The following is a 6,801-nucleotide window of genomic DNA, read 5'->3' on the forward strand; positions in this document are numbered from 1 at the left end:
TTAACATGCCAAACTCTTTTCGTACTTCATTCTTTACGAATCAATTATTAATACATGAGTTGAAAAGGCTCTGAAATTGAAAGACATTGGTATTCCTCGAGACATTAGGAGAGCTCAGATGATGTCTTGGAGAAAGTCCATCAAGAGACAAACATTTCTTGGCAGCTTTTGCGTGAGATTCAGATCTGATGGTGGGACGATTGCTTGGTGATGCAAAAAGTGAATACGACGGGGCAACTGGCCAGACTCCAGCATGCCTCCTGTGGCTGGTCGCACATGCTGTACAGTGAGGGTAAAGAGAAGAGAGACACACAACATGTCCCAAAGCCAAACTTCACCCCACTTACTGCACCTGTACCTTTCAGACCCCGAACAAAACACATCCAATCAAAGACATACGCCCTTTACCCACTTGGCCGGCGCGGAGCTGAGGCCCTGATGAGGAGAGCGGCCGCTACACGCCAGCAGAGCCCTCCATGCCTCCCACTGGCAGCGCTAACAATGAGTTCCTCAAAGGCAGCACCAGCTGAGGGGGAGTGGAGGGGTTTTTTTTTTTTTTTTCCCCCCAAAGCTCTTCTGCGTGATTACTTCCTCGGCGTACACACTCCTGAACTTTCAACAACTTTCAACTCCCATAATGTCGGCGCTTCCGCAACTTCTGACTCGGAGAGCGGAGCTATTGTCACAACTACAGAGCGGGTATTGTCCCTCAAGGTTGGAGGCCTTGGCACTCTCAGTGCAGAGCAATTAACTCACGGAGAGTGGCTACATAGATTTCTGTTCTTTTACCCTTGTATGTGAGGAGGTGGGAGTTTTTGCAGTGGTTGCTGTATTTCGAAATTCTACTGGCACTTTCACTGTTTGACAGGGCTGCAGCGCTTTTGAGAAGAACAAAACATCTGAATTCTTGTCCCGTGCTCCTGGGTGGAGTAGACAATCTTTGCGACCATGACAGGATGTTTACAGCTTTTGCATGATGGCAGGTTTTCACTCTGCGTGCACAAGACATCAATAGCATTGCTGAAGAAGGGCAGAATATCCAAAACTGGGAAAGTATTTTTAAAAAGGGTTATAAGGTTCGAACAACGGCATATTAAAAGAATAAGAAGCATGAGTCAGAGCAGCTATTAATAACTCAAAGCACTCATCGTTTTTCTCAAACTAACCATCTGTCTCTCAACTTTGTGGGTGGTTTCTACCCACCGCATGCAGAGGTAGTTTTTTATCTCTATGAGAGGATGTATGTGCATGGTGGCGAATGCACAGCCCAGCTGCAATATCTGCTTTGCAGGCTGATTTGTCTTCATGATGAAAAAGCACTACCCCGAAGGCTCCTCTCTCCTCTATAAAAGGATTAGTGAAGTCTGGCACTCTTACATAACCGCTGCAAGCTCCTGTGCTGAACAGTCGATTTTACATGCTCAGGTCCAGCAACTTCCAACAGGCAAGGGAAAAAAAAATCTCCTCACCAACTGCTTTAACCTTCTGATGGCCACTTTACAGCCGAGATGTCGAACACAAGAAGGTCACTCATCCTAACCTTTCGTACTCCTGATAGATGGATCCACCGTTCATCTCGTTTTCTTACATCTTAACTAAGCTACAGACCACATGCTACGGTGTTGGAAAAATGGAAAACAATCAGCAATCACTCACAAACTGGTATTTTCCAGAGGCTGTAGACATGCTAGCAGTATAGCTCTCAGTCCAACACTTTGGTCCAGACTGAAATATCTCAACAGCTGGATTGATGGATTGTCAAGAAAGTTAGTTCAGACTGTTATGGGCCCATTAGGGTGAATCCTAATGACTTTGGTGACCGCTTGACTTTTCCTCTAGTGCCACTAGCAGGTCAAAGTTCTCACTTATCCAGTGAAGTATTTCAACATCTACTGGATGTATTGGCACAACATTTTGTACAGACGATCATGATTCCCAGCGGATGTTTCCTAGTGACTCATGGCCCTGTCTTTTCTTCTAGTGCCACCATGACTTACATATTTGTTTTTTCTTTTTTTGAGTGAAATGTTGTGGAAAACGAGTATTGGAGGAAGTGCAGTGAACTTTGCTACACACATTTATGCCTGCCTCAAGAAAAATTTTAACAACCTTGGTGATCTCTTAACTTTTCATCTGGTGCCATCATCAGATCAAGTTTTCAATTTGTCAAATACTTTGGTTTATGACAAAATACTTGCAACTAATGACATTCCCAGATGCTGCTAGCATGCTGTAGACTCTAAGTTTTGCTGCAACCCAAGATTTGTTCTTATTAATGGCTTATAATTGATCTACAATGCATTAGTATATGATTTATTAGGCATTAAGCCATGAGCTACCACTTCGAAACCATTTGTAAAGGGGGCATAAATACAGTCTCACAGAGCAGCTAGCATGACTATTGACTCTGTCTTTTTCTTGTATTATTCATATAAAAGCAATGCCTGCTTGTCATTTGCGTACATTAGAAATGCTCCATTTAGTACCACACAGTCAACTGTCATTTATGTCCATTGCAGTGGACTAATGGATACTAGCAGCAGTCTGGAAGTCTTAACTTGCATTCAACGTTTGAGGATGTCAACTTTATTGTAAAACATCATACAACTTAATGATGTATGATTCAGATATGATGGTGAGTGTGTCATTTTTAAATTACTGTCGACGTTGTTTTCTTCTTACATGATGAAATAATTATCTCATAAACATTACCAATGGGACATGTGTGTTTTGGATCGCATTAAAACATTAAACGTAGCGACTCATGTTGGGATTTATGATCATAGCTGTTTTATTGAGGCTCTGCCCAAAACTGAGTAAAGTCGTTCACAAGGCGAACAGCAGTAATTCCATGCAGAGCCAATTACTGACATGAAGATCAAATTCACGTGTTTTGTGTAATAAATCGTTAACAAATAACAGCATCACTGGAAAGAGTTTGAACCTCCGTTGGCCACCGTTTAGTGGAAATCATATGTTTTCCAGTTTTTCAAAACAGCAGATAATTAAAACAAGAAGAAAGCTTTTGACTTGAAACATCTTTTTTTCTGCCTTTAGACATTGGGATTTAGGGGAAGTGTGGTGTTAATATTAAAACTTTTAGCATTAACAGTGCCACTGAGCTAATGTAGAACCTACCTGTTGTGTTGACCATGATCTTAATTGTTCACACTGCTTGTGCCAAATTGTCGCAGCTGAGAGTTATACATTGTAGTTTATCTTGCTAAGCATAATCCTTTCAGAAATACATCCTCGTCCTATATACATACGTACGTGATCTGTCCAGCGATACAGGGGTAAACATTTAATTACTTGCCTCTAGTGGTATCTAATAATTTTGCTTTTGTTTTGTTTTCAGATAGCCATCTCTGGGACGTCCGCCTCCCTCTGATACAGTGGAGATTAATCTAATTTGTGCCAAGGGCAATATTCCTCTGACAGTAGTAACTGTAACAAGGACAAGGTTTCGGAAAAGATGAGTTGCAGTTTAGTTTTTCAAATGTAATTTTTCAATGCATTTAATACCACAAACAAAATTTAATTCCCCTCCATTGTATTGTTGTGGCTACAGAAATATTTATAGACAAAGACTGAGCACATAAAACCAAAACTTTCTGCATGGTTAAATATCATCCGAGATAAGAAAAAAAAAAAACAGGTTTGTAACATGAAGGTTGGCAGTTTGAATGGCAGGATGGACAGAGGATATCTGGGTGGGAGAATGAAAAACTGTGCTCCAAAGTCCATGATTGGAAAATCTGTTACTTAAAGCATTACAGGGCCGTGGGAATACAGAATCAGAAGTCAAGAACCAAACACTGGTGTTGTGACGAGCAAGATGTGACAGAAATTGCCTTGACCTAAAATAGGCCACTGTTTGGTTGCAATCCCGAAATATAGCATATTGAAGTGTCCTTGACTGCACCACAGTAGAAGAATTGTCAAAAAGTCACTGCCTACATTGAAAATGACTTCAACATTTCAAAAACTGTAGGCAGCAAAATGTGAAAGATTAACTATTTTAAAGGAAGCTGTTACAGATGGTTCTCATTCCCTGCTGAAAAAAACAGAAACCAGGGAAGAAGCCATGAAATCAGACTAAAAACTTCGGGAGTGTGGACCTTGCATTTAGAGTATTTACCACAGATGTGGAAAAGCATTCTGCGGTAATCTTAAATATTGGTAAATAGTAGTTATCGGGCTAAAAAATGCAAAACCAATGATATATTTTTGTGTTACACTCTGGGTAAAAATGTTATTCAGGTGCCTGAAATGTAAATGTTTTTTCTCTATCATCACCATTGTCTTCATCATGTTTGTTCCCGTCTTCTTCTTCTTCTCCTCCTCTTCTCTAGGCAGACATTCGTGCAGAGTTGCGACTGCCGGAGTGCTCTCGATATGTGTGCCCCCCCCCCCTCCTGAGAAAGCCATTTATTGAGACTTAAGCATGACTAAATATATCACGAGATGAAAGTCAGTCAGGCACAAAGCATGCAGGGTAATTTATTGTGACAACAACCCCCCCCAACAAATACACACCGGGCTGAACTTGACCTTTTCCATCCTCCCTTGGTGTTCATAGCCAGTACATGCAAGTTAATGTCCTTCACGTTCCACCAACCCTGGCAGTGTGGAGGGTTAGTCAGCACCATCTGCCAGGGTTAAATACAAGTGCAGTGATTTGCAATTTCTTTCAATTGTGGGACCTGTACTGTAACTTTGGCAGAGTCATGTCAGGACAAAATTAGTACCTTTGGGAATCACTGCCTAATAAGGCATTGTAACTAATGTCTTTATTAATGGTTAATAAATCATATAATAATGCTTCATTGATCAGTTATAAGCCATTTTATTGGCTTATTATAGATTCTTATGTTCCTAGTTTTGGCCATGGTTTCGATCAGTCGATGGTCCCAACAGTAGTTTGTTTGTCTAAGCCACTTAATTTGATGTTGTTGACCAGATCTCAGCAATTGACTTGGGTAAAATTTTGTCATTAAAAATGGGAATGGTGGCCAAAACTAAAACAATAAGACCTAGGTTGTTTCAAAATTGAATTTCCCTCCAAGGATGCACTAGTATCAGGACTTATTGTGCAGAAAACCCAATGGGCCTTTTTCAGCAGCGTCCTAAACTCCAAAACCCACTCAGACACAGGGAGGAGTTAAACTGGGACACCAAGTGGAAAGAGGAGGGATTTTTTTTCTTTTCTTTAGGAAGCAGCATTCTACTCCACTGTACTCACAGAGGCTCCACTGTTTGGTGCCCAGAAGAGAGCAGAAAGACAGGCAGAGGGGCCCCTTCCCCACAAAATGGAGCAAAAACACAACAATCCCTTTATTCAGCTGTTTGGACCTGCCATCTGAACAGCAGCTCTTCATTAAATTAACATCACAGCAGGCGCGCGCCCTGGACCTTGCTTCCCGGAGCATTGTGGTGCACTCAGGAGGAAACTCATTCTTTCAGGGGATACCAGGTCAAAAAGCAGGGGTGGTATGGACCCGCCTCAGCAGACTTGGTGTTTAGGACTGGAAACAGTCGCCGAGCCACTGTGTAAGTCCTCGCGAGGCCGAGTGTTGAAAGGACAACGTTTTAATCCCTGGTAGCCAATGAAGGACAGAGACAGATTTGCTTTTTGTTTTTGAGGTTGTGCCACTTTCTCACCATATACACCCTTGGGACAGGATTGAAGTCCACGCCAAGGCCTCTGGTGAGGCTGCAACACATTTTGTTCGACTGAGGCTGGCTTGGCCCAGACCACAGACTCATCTGTTGTGCACCTGCTCCGGAGAAGTGTCTTGAATAAGTTCCCCCAATGGTTTTCCAAGAGAAAGATTTGTATGGTAGTAGTGCACTGCCTGGCTCATGCACCCAAACAGTAAATTAGCTCCTGAGTAGCACTGAAACACTGTTTAATAAAATGGGTTCGTTTGTTTTAGTCAGCCAATTCTCTTTGCCTCAGGCTTTTGGCATTAAAAGACGCGCCTGGCAAAAAAAAAAAAAAAAAACATGTTCCAGCTCATCAGAGGAGGAAACAGAGAGTACTTCTTCTACAAGCAAATAAAGAAGAAAATTTAAATAACAGTATTTGATAAAACTATAAACATTTTGTTTTGGGGAAAAAAAAAAAAAAAGAATACAGGAGTCTTTGTTGTCAGTTACTTGTACTGTAAATCAAAGTTACTACAAGTCTCTATTTACATTACATCGAGGTTACAAGTTCGGGTCAAATACCCAATGAAACATCCAAAATTCTAAATGATACTGACTGAATCATTTTGAGACATTGATAGAAATGTTTGCTCTGCAGTTCAGAGTGTTAGTTTCCATCATCAACCCATTTCTTCTGACTGTCTTACCATCTGTCTGTCCATCCGTCCTTCCATCCTTCTCGGTATCCGGGTCATACCTCTCCCTTTCAGCAGATCACAGCCTTTTCTGGGGGAACCCCGCACACTTTGCAGCCAGCAGGGAGCAGGTGCCTTGGGTCCTCGGCTCATTAATGCCCAGAACACCTCTAACCATTTTGTGCGTCTTTGCCGGGTGCCTGAATCCCTTCAGCTGGCTTCAACGACGTGAAGAATCAGCAGCGGCTCGACCTTGAAGTCCTTTTTATTTGGCTGAAATCCTCCATCTGTTATACACAGTGAAGACACTCACCATGCAAAAGATCCTGAGGCTTAACACACTGGCTGTCAGAGACTAAAAAAAAAATCTGTTCAAGTTGGTGGAAACACAGTTTGTTCAGATACAGCGCTTGTAATAGAGTAATGTAATGTAATAATCATTTAATTTCACCAT

Source organism: Xiphias gladius, chromosome 8 (genome assembly GCF_016859285.1).
Source record: "Xiphias gladius isolate SHS-SW01 ecotype Sanya breed wild chromosome 8, ASM1685928v1, whole genome shotgun sequence".
NCBI lineage: Eukaryota > Metazoa > Chordata > Actinopteri > Istiophoriformes > Xiphiidae > Xiphias > Xiphias gladius.